This window comes from Bubalus kerabau, chromosome 3 (assembly GCF_029407905.1).
Source record: "Bubalus kerabau isolate K-KA32 ecotype Philippines breed swamp buffalo chromosome 3, PCC_UOA_SB_1v2, whole genome shotgun sequence".
NCBI lineage: Eukaryota > Metazoa > Chordata > Mammalia > Artiodactyla > Bovidae > Bubalus > Bubalus kerabau.
In genome coordinates this window covers 74,712,075-74,738,533 of record NC_073626.1, presented here as the reverse complement: position 1 = coordinate 74,738,533, position 26,459 = coordinate 74,712,075, and the positions used below count along the sequence as shown (strand labels likewise).

The following is a 26,459-nucleotide window of genomic DNA, read 5'->3' as shown; positions in this document are numbered from 1 at the left end:
TGAAGAGAGGTATGAGTATTCTCAGACCCGTTCTGAACCTAAGGCCAAGCACGTTATGCACATGTGGCACTTAGTAAATGAGAACGGGCAAGGAGAAAATGGTGGTAAAAATGAAACCAAGTGTAACACATTGACAAGCTCTTATTGCATGTTTATCTGGTCAAATCAGTCAATCCTAAAGGAAATCAACCCTGAATATTCATTGGAAGGACTGATGGAGCTGAAGTTCTGATACTTTGGCCACTTGATGCAAAGAGCCAACTCATTAGAAAAGACTGATGCTGAGCAAGACTGAAGGCAAGAGGAGAGGGGACGACAGAGAATGAGATGGTTGAATGGCATCACCGACTCAATGGACAGGAGTTTGAGCAAGTTCCGGGAGATGGTGAAGGATAGGGAAGGCTGGTGTGCTGCAGTCCATGGGGTCGTAAAGAGTTGGACATGACTGAGCAACTGAACAACAGCCCTATTCCAGGTTTTGTCCTGGCTTATCCCATCTTGCTTGATAGCTGGTACTGGCCAGGTTCATACAGGTCAAGGACTGACCTGAGATGATGGCTGCTCAGTTCTTTGGCTTCCCCATAGCAGACTCTGATAGCCCACACTCAAGGCAAACAGTCACTAAGGGCCCACCCCCTTGCCTAGCCTTCCTAATGGTGTTGTTCAGTACCTTTGCTCCACTGGCTTCCCCAGCCTCTGCCCTCCCTTAGACTATGCTTCCAGGCCCACATGGTTGTCAGAAGCAATACCTCTCCCTCAGAGCTACACTGAGCACCTTCTCCTGGGACTTAACATTCTTGTTCACTGCTCTATAGATGGGTGCACATGTTCCTGCAAAGGCAGCGTGGTAGAGTCACTGAGCCCTTCCACCCCCCAAAAGGGTAACTCCAAGTCAGTCACCTTATCTCTCTCAGCCTCCATGTCCTCATCTGTAGAATAGGAGTAAGAACACAGACCTCATGGGGTTCATGTGAGGATTAAGCACTTTCCCAGGGCCAGACACACAGTTAAAGCTCAGGACCCAGCAGCAGTCCTGTTGGCCTGTCCTCTTCTCCATCAGCTTGCAGAATTCTTGAGGGCAGAAATGTTCTTAATTCACTCTGCTGTTCCCTGCACTCTATGCAGAGTGGGTGCCCCATAAACATTTGTAGAATAAATGAAAGGATGTCCTTAGAGCACAGAGACATTTACTGAACATGAATGAACGGATTAATTGCCCTCATATTTTCTTAAACATCTCTCTCCTCTCTCATCTTCTTTCTCAAAAGATGATTAAGAGGACATGGTCTCTCAAGTTCTTAGGAGAGAAAAATTAAACCAGTCAGAATTGCTCAGTAATTTCCCGAGGCTCATCCAAGCTTGGGCTGGCCCCCCGGGAGACATTACAGTGGCCCCAAGGGAGGCAGCAGCAGCTGCTGCTCCAGCCTGCCACTCCTGCATCTGTGTTGTGTGTGACAGGCTGCTCGGGAGAGGGGGCTGGCCTCTTGCTCTGACGATGTGGATGTGACTATGTGGATGCTGGTGGCAGTAGCACCAGGGGGGCACTAACTGGCCCAGCATGACCAGATTTCTTCAGGCGGCTCTCATGCTTGGGTGTCAACCTCCCTCTCTTTCTAAGGAGACCTGTGCTTGTGGTTAACAGGTTTTTACTTTTGGCTCAGAATGTGAGGTTCCCACAACTTGTTTCCCATGCCATGAAGTAGGACTGAATCTAATTGTGTCTCGATTTTGTGGTGAGACTCAGGAATTGATGAGGGGCTGGAGATGCATTCCCCAAGGTGCTCAGGAGGCCCCCATTCAGTCCCATAGTTCTCTGCTCAAAGCAGTGGCAAAGTCCAGATAGAGCTGTGGAAGCTCTTCGAGAGAGAGGGCTCAAGGAAGGGTCATGAGGCCAGCCCACTCATGCCATGGGCTGCCATGGCTAGAGCCATCTGGGGTTATACCAGTCATAGAACTAAGAAGTAAAATGTATTGAGTGTCCATTTAAAATGTGCTACATATTGGTGTTTCCTGCATTATCTCATTGGAGCTCTCCAACCACCTTACGAGGCAACTCTTTCAGAATTAAGGAAACCAAGGCACAGACAATTACTTGTCCAAGGTCTCCAAGCCAGTAATTGGCAGAATTTGAACCATGACTTTGTTATTGCCTCTTGTATTCTTTTGACACTGTCTTTTTATTCTGGTTCAGGGCTTCTCAAATTGTAGTGTGCATTAGAATCACCTGGAGACCCTGTTAAAGCCATAGATTTCTGGGCCATCCTCAGCTCAGTTCAGTCACTCAGTCATGTCTGACTCTTTGTGACCCCATGAACTGCAGTTCGCCAGGCCTCCCTGTCCATCACCAGCACCCGGAGTTCACCCAAACTCATGTCCATCGGTGATGCCATCCAGCCATCTCATCCTCTGTCGTCCCCTTCTCCTCCTGCCCCCAATCCCTCCCAGCATCAGAGTCTTTTCCAATGAGTCAACTCTTCACATGAGATGGCCAAAGTATTGGAGTTTCAGCATCAGTCCTTCCAAAGAACACCCAGGACTGATCTCCTTTAGAATGGATTTGTTGGATCTCCTTGCAGTCCAAGGCACTCTCAAGAGTCTTCTCCAACACCACAGTTCAAAAGCATCAACTCTTCAGCACTCAGCCTTCTTCACAGTCCAACTCTCACAACCATATATGACCACTGGAAAAACCATAGCCTTGACTAGACGGACCTTTGTTGGCAAAGTAATGCCTCTGCTTTTGAATATGCTATCTAGGTTGGTCATAACTTTCCTTCCAAGGAGTAAGCGTCTTTTAATTTCATGGCTGCAATCACCATCTGTAGTGATTTTGGAACCCCCAAAAATAAAGTCAGACACTGTTTCCACTGTTTCCCCATCTATTTCCCATGAAGTGATGGGACCAGATGTCATGATCTTAGTTTTCTGAATGTTGAGCTTTAAGCCAAATTTTTCACTCTCCTTTTTCACTTTTATCAAGAGGTTTTTTAGTTCCTCTTCACTTCCTACCATAAGGATGGTGTCATCTGCATATCTGAGGTTATTGATTTTTCTCCTGGCAATCTTGATTCCAGCTTGTGCTTCCTCCAGCCCAGTGTTTCTCATGATGTACTCTGAATAGAAGTTAAAATAAGCAGGGTGACAATATACAGCCTTGGTGTACTCCTTTTCCTATTTGGAACCAGTCTGTTGTTCCATGTCCAGTTCTGACTGTTGCTTCCTGACCTGCATACAAATTTCTCAAGAGGCAGGTCAGGTGGTCTGGTATTCCCATCTCTTTCAGAATTTTCCACAGTTTATTGTGATCCACACAGTCAAAGGCTTTGGCATAGTCAATAAAGCAGAAATAGATGTTTTTCTGGAACTCTCTTGCTTTTTCCATAATCCAGCAGATGTTGGCAATTTGATCTCTGGTTCCTCTGCCTTTTCTAAAACCAGCTTGAACATCTGGAAGTTCACGGTTCACGTATTGCTGAAGCCTGGCTTGGAGAATTTTGAGCATTACTTTACTAGCGTGTGACATGACTGCAATTGTATGGTAGTTTGAGCATTCTTTGGCATTGCCTTTCTTTGGGATTGGAATGAAAACTGACCTTTTCCAGTCCTGTGGCTACTGCTGAATTTTCCAAATTTGTTGACATATTGAGTGCAGCACTTTAATAGCATCATCTTTCAGGATTTGAAATAGCTCAACTGGAATTCCATCACCTCCACTAGCTTTGTTCGTAGTGATGCTTTCTAAGGCCCACTTGACTTCACATTCCAGGATGTCTGGCTCTAGGTAAGTGATCACACCATTGTGATTATTTTGGTCGTGAAGGTCTTTTTTGTACAGTTCTTCTGTGTATTCTTGCCACCTCTTCTTAATATCTTCTGCTTCTGCTTGCTCAGAGATTCTGATTCCACAGGCCCAGGGGTGCATGGATTTGTCATTCTTAAAGGTTCCCAGGTGAGGCTGATGCTGCTGGACTGGGGACCACACTCTGAGAAGCAAGGTCTAGAGCAGACTTAACATCTGCCAGGTCTTAACCATAACAGCTCAGGAGGCAGAAAAATCAAAAAGGTTCAGAATTCTCAGGAAAACAAGAGTTTGTGTTGATGTCAACCTTCCACCCTATGGAGCAGGAACTATCTATAACCTTCTCTTTAGCAGAGTGATCAACACCTATTTTTTTCTCAAGAATTTTGTCAATATTACTTATAAATCTTACCTGACCAAGTTAAGAAATAGGAAAAGAGTTCAATATGGAGCTCAAATACCTCTGGAATCCCATTTTATTTTCCTGTGTGGTTGGTTGGGTAATTTCTGCTTTCAGTTGGTTGGGTCCCTTTCAACCCTCAGTCAGAATGAGCCTAGATGTTGCAGGTGAGGTGAAGGTTTTAACAGAAAGGCATTTCTGGGAGTTGAGAGGACTGGATCTTGTCCTGGCTCTGCCACCTCAAGCTGTGTGGCCCCAGGCAAGTGCTACCACTTTTCTGAGTTATGCTGCATGGTCTCTAAGCTCCCCACTTGCTTTAGCTTCCTGCTTTCATTCTAAAGCTACTGGTGGCCATTCACTCAGCTTAGTGGCTGGGACATGGATAGAGTCTTCTGATAATGCACACTGAGCTGACTTCAGTCTCCTGTGCAGATTCTGGACCTCACCTCATCTCCCCGTGTCCGGCCCTTCCCCTCTCCGCTCCTGGGCTTTGAACACCTGCTGCTTCCTCTGAATGCTAGAGTGACTTCCCCTCCAGGTCTCAGTACTCCTGCTCCTGAGAGACTCCAGCTCCTGTTCCCAGCTCCCTGGGAGCCAAAATCTTCCCCAGGATGTTCCCAGATTCCTGGGAAAATGGCAGAAGGAGTCTTGGCAGTGACATCTTGGCAGAAGGAGTGAAACCCAAACTAGCCACCTCTCTGCTCTCTTTCTATGCTTTGCCACAGTCCCTACAAAGGGCAGCTGGACTCTGGCATGCTCTCGTAGAACATGCACTGCAACAACAGCAAGGCTGAGGCTGCCAGCACTTAGCTGTTGTCCTTCCCCCAGGAAAGACATCATAGTAACACTGACATTTTAGCTAATCATCCTATAATTATGAGCCCTGTTTTAATGAAACTAGCCAACAGCCAAAATGGCTTTATAAAATGAACTAGAGCCTTTTCTTGACATTTCAGCATGATCCCACCCTCACAAGCCACACCTCTGGGGCAATCTGGTGGGGAAGCTACCCAATTTCAAGGTTCTTTCAGTACTTACAGAGCTAGGTATCTTTAGATATCTACAATATCTACACTCATCTGATTCTCCGTAATTCTCTCTATACAGAGGCCAGTGAGGTTCTCTCTACTTTGAGCAGAAAAGCTGCACAAATGATGACTTAAAGGGAACTCTTCCCTATTTTAACTCAAGGGAGATCAGCCAGAAGAAAGATTATATGTGATGTTTAAGAACAAAACTGGGAGAAGAATACCCACAGACAGGCTGAAGGGGACTCTCGTCCTAGGAACAGATGTGGAGGGCAGCATCCATGGTCCCTACATAGCCAGGAGCTCCTGGCACCTGTGGGGTCCACCTCTCTCTGGTTCACAGCCAGGTACACACGTGCCCGCATCCAGCAGAGTTAATGGAGCCATGGCAGAGGCAGTGTCTGGGGTCAGTGTTTACAAGCCTCCCCTTGAGCCATGGACCACCCTTGGGTCCACTGAATCTGGCGTGCCTGTTTATAATATTACTATTTCCTCTGCTCCTGCTTATTTCCTTTTATCTCAACCCGGCTCTTCTACTTATAATCCTGCTGGCCACTTAGTGTTTTGTCTCCATATTGGGTTCCTAAAATCTGGACTCACTCAACTTTGCCAGAGTTACTTATTATGGAGACCCTTGAGAAACAAGACCTATTAGCCCTCCATGCCATCCACACCCCCATCTCTACTCAGCAGATACAGCTTTGTCACTGGCCTGTCACACTGCTGGCTTCTGCAGCTAAGTCGCTTCAGTCATGCCTGACTCTGCGCAACCCCATAGACGGCAGCCCACCAGACTCCCCTGTCCCTGGGATTCTCCAGGCAAGAACACTGGAGTGGGTTGTCATTTCCTTCTCCAATGCATGAAAGTGAAAGTAAAGTCTCTCAGTAGTGTCTGACTCTTTGAGACCCCATGGACTACAGCCTACCAAGCTCCTCCGTCCATGGGATTTTCCAGGCAAGAGTACTGGAGTGGGTTGCCATTGCCTTCTCCATGTCACACTACATTGCCACTCAAGTCCCTTCATGGAGGGTTGATGGGGGGACAAAGAGATTAGTCAGAGATAAAGCCACCTGAAAGCCACCTATGCAAGAAACATTCAGTATCCTGCCCTCTTAACCCCCCAGCCAAGTCTCCCCCTGCCTCCCCATGACGGCTTTATCTAAAAAGAATTTAAATTTCAAATGATAAACTCTGCATTCAAAATTCCCCAGCCTTCTGCCAGTCCACCTCTGACCCTACCTTCTGCTGCAACTTGAGTAAATTTGAACAAGTAAATAGGTGTGATATTATTCTTTAACATTTCATTTATGAGAAAAAGAAACATGCATTAATGGGAAGTAAAAAAAAAAAAAAAGCTCACCAGTAGGAGCTCCCTTATTCATGTAGCATGAATAACAGTGAAGACACAATTACAATGCAACGTTTTAGCAACAGCATAAACCAAACCAGACAGTTAGCGGGCAATTCCCCTTCTGTTTCAATATGCCCCAATTAACACAAACTGAGGAAGGAATAAATTTAAGCGGGAACAGCTTATCAACATACAATTAGCACTCAATAATTTATCCCTGTAATGCCAGATCAAATAAAAACACTGCATCATAAATCACTTACTCAAGCAAGCCACCAACCCCTGTGCCGAAATAATCTTTTGGTTGATTTGCTTTCTATCCACCACCCTTCTGCCACAACAGGTTTCTTTTCCTCTCTCAGATCTAAGACAGCAAGGCAGCTGCTGTGGCATTTGCTACTCTCCAGAGTTCAAGGTGATATTAACTATAAACAGAATTATAGCAAAGGCCAGCTCAGACCCCACAGAGTATGCACCTCCAGATGGGCCAGTCACCAGCAACTGCAAATAAATAGGTACCTGGTCCTTTAAAAATGTTTAAGGAAAGGAAGTCCTCATTTATCCTTAAAGGATTTTTGGATCTCAGTCCAAAAACAGGTAGAAGAGTTTTCATAAATCTTTCATGCATAGCTTCTATTTAAAGCAGTTGATACTGATTCTATGGAAATTAAAAACAGCCTGTCATCATCCCCTCTATAATAAGGTCTGTAAATCTAAAGGCAACCATTAAGTCCCTTGAATACTTCTCATTAGTTCTTTCACCACCAAATCGGAGTTCTTCAAAACTTGTGTGCTGTGCAACACCTCTTTGCAATCAGATGTGTTCAACTTTGTTTCACAGATTCCCTTGCAACTGATTTAGCCAAAGAGAACCCTGGTGGAAGACTGAAAAATGGGAGGTGGGGAGAATCAGGGTATATTGTTCCATCACTGCCTGGAAAAATACAGTTCAGCCTCCTTATTTATGGGTTCCATGTTTACAGATTTGCCTACTTACTAAAATTTGTTACTTCAAAATCAATACTTGTGGAGCCTTCCTGGTCATTCATGCATGTGCCCAGAGCAGTGAAAAATGTGAGTTGTCTGACACACATGTTCCCAGTGTAAGTCAAACAAGGTAATGTTTTGCCTTCTTGTCACAGCTCTCATACTTATGAGTAAGTGTCTTTTTCATGTGTTTGTACCATGTTTTTCTCATTTTTGTGCTTCTTTGGTGATTTCACTTTAAAATTAGCCCCAGGCACAAGGCCAAAGTATTGTCTGGTGCTCCCAAGCATAATGATGTAGCTTATGTAGAAAATGCTTGTGTTAGATAAGCTTCATCCAGGCATGAGTTGGCCCTGAGTTAAATATCAGTAAAGCTAATATATATGTGTGTGTGAGTACGACTTCAAACAGAAACACACACGAAACAAGGTTATACATTGATCAGTTGAAGAAAAGGCTGTGACCAGAGGCTCACAGGAACCTAACCCTGTATTTCCCCTAGGAGCAATGGTTTGGTCATTTTTTTAAATATTTATTTAATTGGCTGCATCAGTTATCTTAGTTGCGGCATATGAGATCTTTCATTCTGGCTTGTGGGCTTCACTAGTTGAGGCATGCAAGATTAGATAGCCTGAGGCATGAGGGATCTTAGGTCCCCTGGCCAGGGATCGAACATATGTGCCCTGCAATGGAAGGCGGATTCTTAACCACTGAAACACCAGGGGAGTCCCGGTTTGGTATTTTTTAATTCACTATTCATGGTGACTTTACAGAACACAACTACCACAGATAACAAGGAGCTACTGTATTTCCCAGGGAGGCCCATGTCTCTTCTGAGACTCTAGCTCTCCACCGGCCAGTCCATACCTCCTTGTTCCCAACCTCCACTGGGAAGCCTCTGCCATGATTCTCACAGAATGGCTCAGCACCTGAACTCTGGTAATACCACTTTTTCCTGCACCCCTCCCATCTTAGAAGTAATGGTAGGTTTTGCTGTTTCTAAATTCTGGGGTACTTTACCCTCCTTTGTTTGACTTTTCAGAGTTTCCATCTTTTGTGTCACAAATTCTCTGTATTAAATGTCTTCTGTTTAAACTATTAGAATATTTTCTATTTCTTGGCTAAATCCTGACATATACTTTCCTTCATTAATCCTATTTCCCAGCTTCTTCATTTGTCTTTGTGGTAGGCAGAATAATGCTCCCCCTTGAAGGATGTCCACATCCTAATCCCCAGAACTTTTGAATATGTTACCTTAAATGGCAAAATGGACTTTGCAGATATAAGGATTCTTTTTTAATATTTCTTTATCTGACCATGCTGGATCCTAGTTGCCAGGATGTGGGGTCTTCAGTCTTCATTGCAGCAGGCAGGATCTTTAATTGTGGCGTTATGTGGGAACTAGTTCCCTGACCCCCAGGCCCTCCCAAGGAGCATGGAGTCTCAGCCACTGGACCACCAGGGAAATCCCAGAATTTTGAGATGAGATTATCCTGAATTATCTGGATGGGACCAAAATAGTCATAAGGGTCCTAGTAAGTGAGAGATATAAGTAATACAGGAGGAGATATGAGGAGATAGCAGAGTAATGTAGACATGGGCTTAAGAAATGTAGACAGGAGACAGAAAAGCCAATGAACAAATTCTTCCCTTCTGCCTCCAGAAAGAAAGCAATGCTGCTAACACAAAGATTTTAGCCCAGTGAAACTCATGTTGGACTTCAGACCTCCAGAACTATAAAATAATAAATTTGTGTTGCTTTAAGCCACATAGTTTGTGGTCATTTGTTATAGCAACAATTAGAAACATCCTTTTTGAGGTTCCCAGACCTCTGAATCTTTCAAGTTGAAAGGCACCAATTTGGTTCACAAATGTACTTAAGATCTGATGTAACACCTCCCTACATAGAAATATCTGTGGAACTCTTGGTAGGCAGCAACCACAGACAACTGTGGCTTTAATTTCCTGAAACCAGCAGGCTGATAAGATCTACTTAGGCCTCTCTAGGATTTTTTCTCTGTTTCATTACAGAAAATTCCTAACATATACAAAAGAAGAGAGAGTAATATCATAAACCCCCATGTACCTATCATCCAGCTGCAATAATTATCAACTCATGGCCAATTCTGATTCATCTGTATCCTCATAATTCCCACTTCACTGGGTATTTCTGAAGCAAAATCCAGTCATCATTTCTCTACAAATACTTCAATATGTATGTATAAAACATAAAGAGTCTTTTAAAACAAGACCACAAAATTACTGTACCAAAGGAAAAGTAATAATAATTTCCTTACATAATTAAGCAGTCAGTACTGACATTTCCCCAACTGTCTCATGATTTTGTTTGGATCATGATCCAAAAAAGACTTTACATGGAAATTATTCAATATTTCTTAAATCTCTTTTAATCTATAGGCTCCCCTCCACTATTTTTTTCTTACAATTTACGCACACATTACAATGTACATAGAATTTATGTATGTGTCAAAACCCACAGACTTAGTTTTACTGACTTCATTCCATGGTGTGGTTTAACATTTTCCTCTAAGTAATTTGGTAGTTAGTTCTAGTGGATTTATGAGATTTTGGTTCAATTTTTTTTTGGCAAGAATATGTTATAGATGATGTTGTGTAGTTCAACATACTATCTGGTTTACTACCTTTTTGTAATGTTAGCAGTCTCTAATGATGTGATATTGTGATTTATAATAAGAAATATATATTTGGTCTTCCCATTTCTGGCACAGAGCTCTTAAAACCCTTGGAATTTCCAAAATGCTGAGAGCAACAAAGATGTCTTTTGTTATGTTAATGAGGTGACTTTTGGACGAACCTAAGGATGGGGGCTGGTTGCCAGGAGAACCAACGATGAGATTAGAGGACTAAAACTTTCAGTTCTACCCCCTTTACCTCCTGGGAGAGAAGAGGAGCTGGAGGTTCGATCAATCGCCAGTGGCCAATGATCCAATCAATCAAGTCTATGTAATGAAGCCTCTACAAAAACTAAAAAGAATGAGTTTTGGAGAATTATGGGTATTTGAGTACATGTAGATTAAGGGAGAGTAGAATACTAGGACAGCATGGAAGCTTTGAGCCCCTTGACATGTCCTTGCCCTGTGCATCTCATCCACCTGCCTGTTCTTCAGTTATATATCCTTTTATAATAAACTGATGACTGGTAAATAAAAAGTTTCTCTGAGTTCTGTCAGCCACTGTAACAAATTAATTGAAACCAAGGAAGGGGTTGTTGAAACCCTTAATCTATATACCCGGTCAGTGGGGAGCACTGGCATGGCATCTGAAGTGGAGGGCAGTCTTGCGGAACTGAGTCCCTAACACGTGGATTCTGATACCATCTTCAAGTAAATATTGCCAGAATTGAGTTGAATTGTAGGAGAACTGCTTGTTGCTGTATGGAATCCCCCCAACCCACCAACACACATATGCATATGTTGGAATTGATATCAGAAAGTTAGATAATCACTGCCTGTATCCATTAATTTATTGAGGGTTTATAGAATGGTGATTTTCTATTCTATCCTTCCTTCTTTTATTAGTTGGAATTCTAATTCCTTTAATCAATTATTTGATTATTGTGAGATACAACTCATAACAGAAAGACAGAATAAAAGAAACATTCATCTACTACCTGAGTTGGCTCCTTCCAAAAGTGACCAGTGATGTTTCCTGTTTTAACTATTATAAACTCATGTATTTAACTGTATTTTATGACCTTCAATCCATTACAGCTACCACTCTTACTTATGCTCATATTAACCCATACTACTTAGCCAATGAAAACTTCTCTGAGTTGGCTCCTGAGCTTTTTTGACACAACATGATTAATCTTTGATGGCTTTCTTGCTTTGTGCAATAGCAAGATGTTCCAGGATCATCTTAGATATTTCCTGCCCGAGGCCTAGAATCAGCCATTTCTCCAAGAAGTCATGGTTCCTTAAGATAGGAAATTATATTTAAAGATGACAATCTATGCAGTAAAGGTGCTTGTTGCTAATGGATTGGCCATTGTTTCTAGGTTTGGGGTGATATGGCTAAAATATACTTTTAAATATAAAATATCTTAGAAACCAATACGATATTGTAAAACAGTCTTCCTCCAATTAAAAAAATAAATTTTTAAAAAAGATAAAATATCTCATGAGTTTAAACTGTTTGTCTCAATTGCAATTCAAGACTATAGAGTTTTTAACTTACCCTCATGAATTTTACATCTGTATCTCTTTTCTATAACTCAAAAAAACATGATACACAGTGACACGAATATAATTATTCATTTGTTTTATCACATAAAGCTTGGGAAGAGTCTCAGAAATACCACCATCATGTCTACCTATAATATTATTACTGAAAATTGTTTAAGGTGATTTTTTCTTTGTGTTGTTTGTTTTATTGCACTGGTTTTTGTTCTAAGGATATAATCCACTAGGGCTGGATAGATGCTTTATGAATGCTTGTTGTTGTTTAGTCACTAAGTTGTGTCTAACTCTCTTTTGACTCCATGGACTAAAGCACAGTCAGGTTCCTAGCCAGCCAGGTTCCTCTGTCCATGGGATTTCCCAGGCAAGAATACCAGAGTGGGTAGACATTGCCTTGTCTAGGGGATCTTCCTAACCCAGGAATCAAACCTGCGTCTCCTGTACTGCAGGCAGATTCTTTACCACTGAGCCACCTGACCCTTATGTATGCTAAATGACCATTTATTCTATCTTATATGCTATCTTTAAGCTATAATTATTTGCATATTATAAAAAATAAAATCAGTCAATAGATCAAATTGGTTTTTATCTATGAAGATGATGTTATTGGCTCTTATAAATTCCACCCTACCTACTTTCAAGTTGGTGTCTATGCCAGGAAATAGAAACCACTCCATTTCAAATGGGAGTGGAGGAGAAGATTTTATAGAGAGAATTGATTACAAAAAAAAGATTGGAGGGGCTGGGAGTGCAAATCAGAAACAGCAAAGACATGAAACTGCAAGAAAGTGCTAGGACTGGATGAAAGGGGAAAGTTGTGTTGTTCAGAGCTCCTGACATTGCACATGCCACTGAAAACCACTGCGGCAGAGCAGAAAACAACAAACCCACATTCCTGCTCCCATCACTGCCTGAAGCAAATGGACATGTGCTTGTCTTCCATCTTCTAATCTCACCCAGCATATTGAAAAGCAGAGACATTACTTTGCCAACAAAGGCCTGTCTAGCCAAGGCTATGGTGTTTCCTGTGGTCATGTATGGATGTGAGAGTTGGACTGTGAAGAAAGCTGAGCGCTGAAGAATTGGTGCTTTTAAACTGTGGTGTTGGAGAAGACTCTTGAGCGTCCCTTGGACTGCAAGGAGATCCAACCAGTCCATTCTGAAGGAGATCAGCCCTGGGATTTCTTTGGAAGGAATGATGCTAAAGCTGAAACTCCAGTACTTGGGCCACCTCATGCAAAGAGTTGACTCATTAGAAAAGACTCTGATGCTGGGAGGGATTGGGGGCAGGAGGAGAAGGGGACGATAGAGGATGAGATGGCTGGATGGCATCACTGACTCGATGGATGTGAGTCTGGGTGAACTCCGAGAGTTGGTGATGGACAGGGAGGCCTGGCATGCTGTGATTCATGGGGTCTCAACGAGTCAGACACGACTGAGGGACTGAACTGAACTGAACTGAATCTCACCCAAGTACCTCTCATTAGTAGAAACCAGCTGGCAAGGGTGTCTGAGTTACGTAGAGGGCGGGTTTCTAATCTCAGAAATACAAAATAACAGAACGTCTATGAGGAACTGAGTACCCACTGCCAACATGCAGCTCACTTACCCAGTGTCCAACATTCCAACGTGCTTCTCTGTAGAAGCAGTGGAATCATCTTCTCCCAGGGTCCCTTTGAAGAGCCATGCTTTAGGCCAAGATTATGGCCATAATCTGTGGAGAGCATAGAGAAAAGACAACATGAAAGAATTTAAAACTGTGGCATTGGCCTTGTTAGTATAAACTATAACCAACCACACTTCAAGTCTCCATCCTCTCCTCCTAAGCACAAGGAAAGCAGAGGTCATATGGTTGTGAACAGATATCTAGGCTCAGAGAAACTAAGTAACATGCTTTTAAATTTTATTCTTTTCAGTTCTCTGATTAGGAATAATTTACTAATTACATAGGACAGCAGCTAAAGTAAAAAGAGACATACACTGAAATCTGTTAGCATTAACTGTTATAGCCATTCTCTAGATGACATAGTCCTGCCATATATAGTTTAGATATGAGTAATGAGAATGTGATTGCAAGCCAATATTTAGGGAAAAGCTAGGCCTAAGGGGGCCACAATTCTGATGGAATGTCTTGATGATGGATTTAGTCTTGTCCTTTCTCAATTTATTTTTCTCTGGGATGCTTTTCTATTTGGGGCATTAAATGACTTACATTTGATGGACAGAGGACACTTACTAATTGTGAAATATTGGGTGAGTTATTTAACCTTTCTAAGACTCCTTATCTTTGAAATGGGGATAATAATAGCATCTACCTCACAACAGTTATTTATGAGAATTAAATGAAACTTATTCAAAGAATTCAGAATAATGCCTGATACAGTGTAGGTACTCAATAAAGTGGTCTGTTTTTATTCTTGCTAGAAAAGAAGCTAAGAAATAAAAGATCATTTCGATTGTCAGCCAAAAGTAATCTTATTTGAACATTTCCTCTCATAAATCACAGCTGATACTAGATCCAGGAGAAGTTAATGGTGCCAACAGAGGAATCACTGAAAGTAGGAAGAATAACTTATATAACAGAAGGATTAATGGTATTCACGGCAAATATAGAGGTCTTCACACTCTGGAATCCAAGAACTTCTGCTCTTCCAAGACCAATGGAGATGATAGTCATAAATTTAAGCAACTTCAAATGGGAAAAAAATTACCCAAAGAACATTAAATGGGAGAATCATCCTGAGAAAGGTAAGAGTTGTTGGAACCTGATCCTCAAAACCTTGATATTTCACATGAGCGGGTCATCTTCTCAGAAATGGGAGAGCTACTGGAAAAGAGGGAGACATCTGAACCCAACCAGCATGGAGCAAAGGACAGAGAGCCAAGAAGAGAGAGAGAGAGAAATGGTTGCTAGGGGAAATCGAGAACAGCTTCCTCTCATTGACTTGGAGAAGATCCTGTACCCTTCCTTCAGCGTCAGAGTATCCTGCTTTGGCCTGTGATGTGGGTGAAGCTGAAGGTCTGACTCCATGTAAAGAATTGTGCAAATGTACACATTCTCTAGAGAGAAATGTAAACTCACAGGGGACCATGTTGCTAAAGGTGGTAACATCTGACTACAAGACATTACTCTGTGATAAGAACCGTGGTGTTTCTTTCTGATTCAACATTGTCATAAAAGTTGGAAGCCTAAAAAAAAAATGTTGAAAGCCTACACTGAAAGGGTGGTTCTTCCACTATAGACATAAACTGAGACATGTATACCTGTAACATACACACACACAGAATCATCATAAATGTAATAATTGCCCCAAGGCAGACTAATACAAATACATTGCATCATGATAAATCAGCAGTTGTCATCAGTGAAATTGACAACATGGTTTCCTAAAATGATGAATTCTTGGTAAATTTTTAATGTCCTTGGTAAAAAGGACAATCTCTGCTTAATTAAATGGTAGTTTCATTCCTGGAAATTTCAGTAACCATAAAAACCGAGCAAAACATGGAAACACCATGTTAAATGGAATTAGCTTTGAAGTTTAAATAATTATAAATAGATCTTGTGAGACATATGAAATTCACAAATCAATGTCTAGCATCCCTGACCCTTCCTCATAAATGCCAGTGTGTGTGTGTGTGTGTGTGTTAGTTGCTCAGTCGTGTCAACTCTTTGCGACCCCATGAACTGGAGCCCATCAGGCCCCTCTGTCTGTGGAATTCTCTAGGCAAGAATACTGGAGTGGGTTGCCATTCCCTTCTCCAGGGGATCTTCCCGACCCAGGGATCAAACCCATATCTCCTGCATTGCAGGCAGATTCTTTACCGTCTGAGCCAACAGGGAAGCCTATAAACGTCCGTGGCATCCCCCAATCATTGTGTCAATCAAAATTTCCCCCACACGCATCCAAAATGCCCTCTTGCCTGGAGGCAGGCAACTACTGAGAAGCACTGCTATATGGTATCCATTCTCTCAAAGGGGAGTCAGCAACACCCCTGGTGAATGAAACCCTGTGTTCAGAAAACATCTACATGGCACAAAACATAACCACGGGCATCTACTAGAGTGGTCAATTCAACTCCTTACAGAGCAACAGATGGTGACTGCAGCCACGAAATTAAAAGATGCTTACTCCTTGGAAGAAAAGTTATGACCAACCTAGATAGCATATTAAAAAGCAGAGACATTACTTTGCCAACAAAGGTCGGCCTAGTCAAGGCTATGGTTTTTCCAGTGGTCATGTATGGATGTGAGAGTTGGACTGTGAAGAAAGCTGAGCACCGAAGAGTTGATGCTTTTGAACTGTGGTGTTGGAGAAGACTCTTGAGAGTCCCTTGGACTGCAAGGAGATCCAACCAGTCCATTCTAAAGGAGGTCAGCCCTGGGTGTTCTTTGGAAGGAATGATGCTAAAGCTGAAACTCCAGTACTTTGGCCACCTCATGCGAAGAGCTGACTCATTGGAAAAGACTCTGATGCTGGGAGGGATTGGGGGCAGGAGGAGAAGGGGACGACAGAGGATGAGATGGCTGGATGGCATCACTGACTCGATGGACATGAGTTTGTGTGAACTCCGGGAGATGGTGATGGACAGGGAGGCCTGGCGTGCTGCAATTCATGGGGTCACAGAGTCAGACACAACTGAGCGACTGAACTGAACTGAACTGAACAGAGCAACAAGCATGTATTCATCCAGAGAGACACTAAATGGCTCTAGAACATCCATACCTGGAGAGACATGCACATATATCTGACCTCCCATATCGAGGCTATCCTAGGTCACAAGTCGCAATACCATAGCCAGAATCCACACTCATAACAGCCTTGGATGTCCTTGTTTACCTTCTAGTCCAACAGCAATGCACTGATAATGCCTGATTTCCTATGAGAAATGTGGCCATAGAGCGTTACAAACAGCTAGCCTTATAATTAATTCAAAATCCCATTCACCTCTGCGTGTGGAGTGCCTGATAAAAAGGCAGTTACAACAGAAGGCCCAGGTGCATTCAGGATACTGGGTGTTTATTACAGGGCTCATGAAGGGGATTTCTAGTTGCACTGAGTATAGAAACTCTGCTGGCACTGAATCGGAGACAGATCCAGGATTCCAGGAGGACCTCAATGGCAGGAGATTAGGAACTGAAACTCCCCTCTGTTAGTTGCTACCCACAGGCCACTTCCCTCCGTGTCACCAATTTCAAATTCTGTGGGAGGAATGTTCTTGAGCTGGCTTACCCCTTTGATTCAGGCTGCCAGTGATGATAGGCTCTTTCCCCTGTGGTCAGTGTTCACCCTTGTGGACAGAGTGAAGAGTGGGGACATGTGACCTCTCAGCAGAGGCCATGGGCAGGGGTAGATTCTCTGAGAAAGTGGAGAGGCAAGAAGGCACACTCACATGTGTCTGATACACCTGGAGGCTAACAGAGCTTCCCAAACAAGTGAAAAGACAACTGATTCTCTGATTTCTAAGAGGGAAGACAAAGATGGAAGAAAGAGGAAGTACGTTGTAATGATGTATTTATTAGCCACAGTGACTTTATCCACGTTTCATATATATCAGTCCCAGGAGAGAAGTAATCTGGATTCTGTACCCCATGACATCATAGATAAGTAATTTATATATGACCAGATATAAGTAGTTTAAATTTTATAAAACTTAGTTGCTCCTTTTTATTTTTCTGGCTGTGTTGGGTCTTAGTTGGGGCATGTGGGATCTATTAGAATCCAGGCCCCCTGCAATGGGAGCACAGAGCTTAGGACTGGACCACCAGGGAAGGACAATTGCTCTCTTTTTTTTAATGGATAAAAATTTTCCCTGACTTCCAGGAAATTCGTAGAGACTTGTGACTCTTAGATCCATGATTTTGTGACAATAGAAACTTAGCTTTTTTAAGAAGTCAGAACAGAAGGTGCTAAAGGTATTTTAGTATATTAACCCTAGAGAGGAGTCAGTATACCTTCACTCCTTGGAAATTTTGGATATATTTGTATATATCTAGAGCAATGGTTCTCAAACCAGGGCCAATTTGACCTCCCAGGGGACACTAGGCAATGTCTGGAGACATTAGTGGTATCACAGCTGTTACTGGTATTAAGCAGGCAGGAGTTAGCAATGCTGCTAAACATCCCACAATGCACAGAAAGACCCCATAACAAAGAATTTGTTGTTGTTTAGTCACTAAGTCATGGTCAACTCTTTGCAACCCCATGGACTGTAGCCCGCCAGGCTCCTCTGTCCAAGGATTTCCCAGGCAAGAATACTGGAGTGAGTTGCCATTTCCTTCTCCAGGGGATCTTCTCAGCCCAGGGATCAACCCATGTCTCCTGCCCTGGTGGGCAGATTCTTTACTGCTGAGCCACCAGGGAAGCTATAACAAAGAATTATCTGGCCCCAAATGTCTCAAGTTCAAGATTAAGAAATGCTGTTCTAGAGTGAGATCCCACAGAAGCATCATCACATTCCCAATTGGCCCGCAGACTAAATAAATTTAGAAACTGCAACTCCAAACTCTGGCAACAGGTGACAGAGAATTCTGCTCGACACCCTCTCTTCATCAATGAGGCTCTTCCACCTAGACCCAGGACAAGGCGCCCCTCACTTCCATTTCCACACATACCTCTGATTCTACCACTGCCACCACTCATCTTGAAGAAAGGAGAACCTCTGTCCAAATGCCAACTTATCTTTGAACAAACCATCTCTCTAATGACCTGCTTTTCAATTCTCCGGGCCAATTAAAGCCCCTTGGCATTTCATCATTTTGCTACTCTCCCAACCCCAAAGTATTTTATCACCACACACATATCAAGCTGCAAAGTCCTTCTCAAGCCCAGCTGGCTACTCTGTGACTCATGCTGGGTCAGTGACAATTGCCCTCTTGCCAATACTCAGATGTCATTTTGTCTTATCAGCTGCACTCTTCCTCCATCTCTACCTCCTCTTCAAGTCTGCTGCTGCTGCGTCGCTTTAGTCGTGTCCGACTCTGTGCAACCCCATAGATGGCAGCCCACCAGGCTTCCCCATCCCTGGGATTCTCCAGGCAAGAACACTGGAGTGGGTTGCCATTTCCTTCTCCAATGCATGAAAGTGAAAAGTGAAAGTGAAGTCGCTCAGTCGTGTCCAACGCTAGCAACCCCATGGACTGCAGCCTACCAGGCTCCTCTGTCTATGGAATTTTCTAGGCAAAAGTACTGGACCTCTTCAAGTCTAGATACAGACAAATCAGACTTTCTAAAAGGAAGGACAAAGCAACAAAGAATCTTTTCCCCAGTAAGCAAAAGGGAGCTCTGCCTTATGGGAAGCAGTTGAATGGGGATACATCCGAGCCTATGTATTAGCTCTGCCATGGGCTAGCCCACTGAGCAAAGAGGGGCTATAGCCTCTCTGTGAAACATCATCGTGTCTCTGCCTGGAAGGGCATGCATCATCCCCTCTGTGTGGTTTAAAATACCACCAGCAAAGTATAAATACACACATTGCACTACTGAAATAAAATACAGCCAAACATCACCCAACCTCCAGCATTATGTGCTATTAAATAATTAAAAAATCATGTGAAGCAAACTTTTCTATACACAGTAAAGAGAGAAGAAAGAGGAGCAAAATGCAAGTGCACAGAGCACAGCCTGGTAGTAAGGAACTATTTTCATTTGCTTTCACCCAGGGGCATTTGTAGAAAAGATTGTTTTGCCAAATATTTATCTTTTTCTTCATTTTCTTGAAGCATGTCTTTTCCAGAAAGAAAAGACATTTAACACGTATTAAAAACATGTGTTTAAACCATTCAGAAAGTTTAATTTTCTTTAAAAATGGTTTCCGGAACTGAGGTCTTCTCCAAGTTTCTGGAGTTGAATTTTCACCTGATCATATGTCACGTCTGACCTAGGTGACCCTCCATGGGCCTCTGTCAATCACATGGGATTTCCCTCAGACCCCCCATCGGAGGAGATCCTCCTTCCACTGATATCCACTGTCACAAAAAAAGCAAAAGCCAGCACAAGAACTGAAAGATTGTTTGAAACTAAAGATTTGGTTTTCTAGGAGCCCGTTTCATTTCATTGTGAAGGTTATAAAGCAAAAGTCTGGAAGAAGGCCAGGGAGTTCTGAAAACTATAGTCCTGAGTGGCTCAGACCCATAAACATAATCAAAGTCTGTATTGAGTTTATACCTCTAGCAGTAGTAACAAATGACACAAAACAGTATAAGAAGCAGGACACCACTGAGAGAAGGTAATGAAACATGAAGGTAAGTAAACAACTGCCTTCCAGTCTGTAAACCAGTTCCATGCTTGGCCCCGTCTTTCTGATGGGAGATGGGACTCACGAAAAGCAGGTGCTGGCTTCTAGCAGCCAAGTTGCTGCTTGAGTTTTATAGGGCCTGCCATATCCACAATGGCAGACCCAGAGAGCAGTGACTGAGACTGCTTCTTGTAGCCTTGGCTTGCCTGAATCACATTCTGGAGAAGCTAAACTAAATTTGACCTCAAAGCTGGCAGCATCAGAGGGTGAAGGGTTAAGGATAAACTGGTCCTGAACAATTTCTCCAGGGTGTAATATGTAAAGAAAATGCAAACAGAAAGACACTCTTTCCACAGTGTCTTCCAGCTTCTTTGTTCAGAAGAGAAAACAAAAATAAGCAACGGACTTGGTGCGAATGAAAGCACACCCTGCTTCCTTGAAAGGCATGGATTTTGAACGCAGGGTAAGGCAGCAGTAGCTGCATGTCTCAGAAGGGTTGTCTTCATTACTCATGCCATGAGAGAAACTGGAGTTTTCTGTGTAACATCCTAGCCCTGAAGGGCATCCTCGGTGACAAGGCTCTCGTCTTTAGAGAACAAAAGACTTATTTCCACTGAGACATCAAGATCCTCCTAACTCCCCATAAAATTTTTTTTCCAAAAAAACCAAGGAGTTTTAAAGGAAGAAAGCAGTTTTTCTGACTGCGATACGGCTGGATTTAGAGAGTCTTCCTGCTAAACAGATCTATGGAATGTATTCAAGAAAAATTCCTCCAAAGATGGAGAGATTCAAGACTTCAATCATGATTTTGCACAAACTTACATACATATTGCTAACCTCGAAGCGCAGCAATTATATCTTTTGCTACTGTTGAAGTCAGGCAAAGATGTGATTCCTGAAACTCATTTTAACACCACCAGGATATGTTTACTTTACTCCACTGTTAATGATGGCCTGGATAGATTCAGATTTAACATATGGATATAAACCTTACAAGTGCCACTGTACATTATGAAAATGCCTTTAGTGGCCAGGTAAATCCAGAAATCCAGGTAGAAATGAACGAGGGGATTAGTTTAGTCACAGAACATTTGGAGTCTCAGCCTTTAGTTAACTCAGCACTTTTGCCCCCAGCAATTACACCAAAGTCAGGCTTTCATCATTTTGCATTTTCGCACCTGAAGTATGTGAAAGCAGCTCACTTCCAAACAATATACAGTTTTACACTCAAAGGTTCACTTGCTCCCATGGATCCAAACTGAATCAGCAATGGTCCTCAGCTGCAGGAAGGAATAAACAAAGTAGATCCTTAAAGGTATGTGGCTCATACATTTTTTTTTATTTTTTAAATCTGGACATGGATTTCATAGACAATTCAAAACTGCCTCAGTACTCTGTATTCATGTAAAGTAAAACCACCAGAAATCAAGTCACCAGCAGACAAAGGACACTAGGTATTTTTGGAGAAGGAAAAATCATGAAAACAAAGTAAGTTTAAGAATCATGAAAGCCAGTCCTTGTGGAGGAAAAAACTAGGAACATGTGAGCAGTGTAAAAAATATAGAACAATAGTAAGTGAAGGAAGAAACAGAACAGGCTCTACCGTGAAAGCAGGACACCATCTTGGGCCGGACTGTGGACTTTGAGCTATATGCCCCGTATCTATGGAAACGACACACCAACTGGAAAACCAGGCCCCCAGACGGAAGAGCCCCAGGGCTCTCCATCGCCTAAAAGAATACCCTAAGTATCTGTGTAACCAAATAGAATCGTACATTCTATTATGCTTATTGGGGTATGACCACAAGCCTATTGATAATTGTCCACTGTTAACTACCTAAGCTGAAGGCATATGAATCACAGGTTAACTTTGATTGTATCTTTCTTTTTCCTTTGTTCAGACTAGTTTCAGGGAATTTGGAGAGGTGGGTTTGGGCACTTATGCTTAGGGTATATCAGGTTTTCACAAAAACTGGTTGGGGTCCTTGGCTAAGAAGAGACTCTGCCTTGGGCCCTCCGGTGTAATAAACAGCACTCCACTATCTGCATTGTCCTTCTGAGTGAGTTTGTTTCCGGAATGCGTGGCTACAACGTAAGTACTGGTTGAGTAGGGAAAAGAAGTATTTTAAGTTCAGCAAAAATCTAATGGTACTTTTGAAGTACTGGAAGCAGGAAAGACAGACTAAGAACAAACAAAACCTTCTGATAGCTCAGTGAGAGTAACAAAAATAACAGAACATAGAAACATGCCCGATTTTTCTTTAAAATGGCCACAGGGCTGAAGGAGTTCCTTTGTTTTTACAGACCAAGGAATGTTGGGTTTTCTTATCTAGAAAGTCAAAGACTGGGATAGGGATGAGAAGAAGAAATAAAACCAAAAAAAAAAAAAAAAAAACTAAAAAATTTGTGGGTAGGGTGAACACCAATTTGTCAGATCCTAGCGACTCTTAGAACTTTATAAAAGAATTCAAAAATAAAACTTTTCTAAGAATAATTGAGTGCTTTTATATTACATATAGTATATGTATATATACATATTCTCTAAGTATTTTTTAAAATTTAAGTTACTAAATGAAAGTTTATTGAAGAAAACCTAAGTTTTTCCAAATACACTCCTACTATTTGTGGTTAACTTCCAAAATGCTGCTTAGGTGCTATGAGTAGATCAATGGGGCAAATCTAATATTCTTAACCAAATATGTGAGTTTATAGAAAAGAATGAAAGGATGAATAACACTTTATTGATTAATATTGGTCCTTCACTCCCCCCACCCCCAAAATATATTAAAGCTCACTTCCCTCAAACTATAAAAAAAAGGTACCACCTTTAAGGAAAAGACAATACAGAGTTTTGGAACTTGACATAGTTTACATTCAATGCATAGAAAAGAAAATACGGATCACTATATTAAAGCTTTATCATACAATGTTCCTTTTGGGAAGACCAACAGACATGGGAGCCAGATGCCTTTGTAAAAAATTATTCTATCAACAGAAAAATGGTTTTGTTCCCTGTCCTTAAATTCATGGTCATTTGCTGAAACTTTGCTGTCTTTGCCCACCATCAAGCAAGAAGTTATTGATTTTGGTCCACACCACCCATCCAGAATCACAGCAATGGGAAAGAGCTAGAGATTAGTAGATGAGGGGCCATCTGGAATAGATTTCTGAGCATTGTTCCAAGCACAGCACTGAGATCCAAAAGCAGAACATTCTTGGAGCAAAGACAAGAAACCACCTGCAGATGTAGGTGGTATGTGGGAAAAAACAGGGTGGTGAACTCACTAGGAAACGATGCAGTGTGTGAGTACGTTCCCTCTGGGGAGTTTGTTCTGCTACACTGTGAAGAGGAATGCATCTTGCAGGTTGGACAACTGTGCCTGGAATGAAACTGGTGCAGGAAAAAACTTTGAAAAGAGGCAGAGGAAGAAGACACACTGAAGTAGGCATGTGGCCTTCTCCTGGACTGTGCTTCTGCAACGGCCTTGTCTTCCTCAAATGCTGTGAGATTCCAGAGGCAAGAAGAACGTCAGTTATGATCAACAACATGACCAGAGAAGTCATTCTGGGAAGAAGCAGAGTGCCTGTGAGGATGTGGTGAACATGGCTCTGTCAAGCATAAGCCTTTTCAACAGGATATGGTGAGGCTTTAAAACACTGATGGTCAAGGCAACTTCTCAGGTCCTGTTTTGGGATTCCTTTAATTACCATCTAAAAGCTTTCACTGTGTGGATCACAACAAACTGGAAAATTCTTCAAGAGTTTTGGAAAATCTCTCTTCAATAGATCTGGTATCTGGAATACCAGACCACATTACTTGCCTCCTGAGAAATCTGTATGCAGGTCAAAAAGCAACAGTTAAAATGGACATGGAACAATGGACTGATTCCAAATTGGGAAAGGAGTAAATCAAGGCTGTATATTGTCACCCTGCTTATTTAACACATACGCATCATGCAAGAAGCCAGGCTGGATTAAGCACAAGTGGGAATCAAGATTGTTGGAAGAAATATCAATAACCTCAGATATGGAGATGACATCACCCTTATGGCAGAAAGTGAAGAAGAACTAAAAAGGCTCTTGATGAAAGTGAAAAAGCTGGCTTAAAACCCAACATTGAAAAAACTAAGATCATGGCATCCAGTCCCATCACTTCATGGCAAATAGATGGGGAAACAATGGAAACAGTGGCTGACTTTATTTTGAGGGGCTTCAAAATCACTGCAGGTGGTGACTGCAGCCATGAAATTAAAAGATGCTTGCTCCTAGGAAGAAAAACTATAACCAACCTAGACAGCATATTAAAAAGCACAGACATTACTTTGCCAACTAAAATCCGTCCAGTCAAAGCTATGGTTTTTCCAGTAGTCATGTATGGATGTGAGAGTTGTATTATAAAGAAAGCTGGGCACCAAAGAATTGATGCTTTTGAACTGTGGTGTTGGAGAAGACTCTTGAGAGTCCCTTGGGCTGTAAGGAGACCCAACCAGTCAATTGTAAAAGTAATCAATCCTGAATATTCATTGGAAGGACTGATGCTGAAGCTGAAACTCGAATATTTTGGCCACCTGATGCAAAGAACTGACTCAATGGAAAAGACCCTGATGCTGGGAAAGATTGAAGGCGGGAGGAGAAGGGGACAACAGAGGATGAGATGGTTAGATGACATGACTTATACAATGCACATGAGCTTGAGCAAACTCCGGGAGTTGGTGATGGACAGGGAAGCCTGGTGTGCTGCAGTCCACGGGGTTGCAAAGAGTCAGACATGACTGAGCAACTGAACTGAACTGAACTGAAATGCTAAATAGTAGGAAGTTGCATCTTTTCTCATGGAGTTTTTGAAGTTATAAAGTCTTTTTTCTGTCTTGTGGCTTGTCTACATTCTTTCACAGATCACTCTAACTTCTTTATTTGCAGGGTATATTTCCTTCCTATTCTGCCCTGTTGTGGATTTTTTATGTATGTATATAAATTATAGTATATCCCTCCTCCATCGACATCGCTTCAACATATCCTCTACTAACTGATCATGCAATCTAAGCCATTGGCATTGGGTTGGTCATCCTGACATTAAAATAGGATCCAATTAGTTGAGTCTTGTTTTAAACCCCTGATGAAAACCAAGGGGCCTAAAATGAAATGATGATGTGGATTACATGGTATATATATATGTCAAAATTATACAGTTAAGATTTTTAATGTATGTAAATTTTATCTCAAAAAACCTGAAAAGTATTGAGTAGGGGATAGGAAATGAATAGAAGCAGATATGAAGTAGAACAATGATGGTTGAAGCTAAGTGATTGGCACATGGAATTCATTTCACTATTCAGTCTACTTTGTGTATGTTTAAAAAAAAAGATGAAATGGTGGTTCTTATCTACATACGAGAGCTCAGCCATGTATATATACACACACAGGCACATTCCAGAGGAGTGGAGGTATCATTTTAGACCCATCTGGCCCTGATTTTATCACATATGTCTCACTATTCACCCAACAAGGAAGAGAGGGCTTTGACATCTGTCAGTTTATCCAACACTTTTCATTGATTTGAGCATTTGAGTATGAAGTCATTTTTGCTTTTTCCTGGTCTCCAAATGGGAACTGCGCAACTGGAACACTTCTCCTCTGCACTGAGTTTGTCAATAGCACCACTTTAAATAATCCTTTCGATCCCTTGCCACCATCCAAAACATTCGTCTGTACTCCATTACTCAGAATGAAAATGGAGTCTGCAATGTGATATCCCAGGAAACAGCCAGGTATGTGACTAAATATTTTCCCCTAAAATTCAATTCGGCTGATGGTACTATTAGGGATCCTGTTCCTCTCATTCTCATCTGGTAGTTTATTTCCTTTTTGCTGGTGCATTCTTAAATTACCAAAGTACTGTATGATATAGGATTTCTTACCACTCTCTAGCAGGTTTATTTCACCACCCTGGCATGGGTTACTTCCCATCCTGTTTTATTTTTCTCACTTTTGCTGCCTCGTCCTTAATATAATTTCTTAAATTCTCTGGAAAAATTTCTATACCAAGTATATTTATCCAATTTCCATGAACAGAAATTTATTCCGTAAAGAGGAAAAACTACACCCCAGGTATCTTTGAAAACTGTCTATTTATAAACCACTGAAAAGACATTTTACTATAAATAAAATATTTAATAATTTGGACTAATGAGGTATAGCCTAGTCTATTTTATGAAATATTTAAAAATAAATATCCTATAGAATAAAAACTAATATACTCAATAAATGACAGAGGCTTACAAATTATTGGAAGTAGGAATGCTTACAGACTTATGCTGATAAATAGACAGTAATGTCTTTTAATTAGCATACTAATAGTTTTTTGAATAGCTTTTTGCTTCTACAATACCAGGGACAGCATGCCTTCCTAAATGAGGTTGATATGTAAGCCACTTT

At 41.8% G+C, this 26,459-nt stretch overlaps 1 pseudogene; it reads right to left on the bottom strand.

Annotated features, from left to right (window-relative positions):
• Positions 1-9,646, bottom strand: part of LOC129646254 (10 kDa heat shock protein, mitochondrial-like) — a 284,232-nt pseudogene extending 274,586 nt beyond the window's left edge.
• Positions 9,647-26,459: the final 16,813 nt, after the last annotated feature.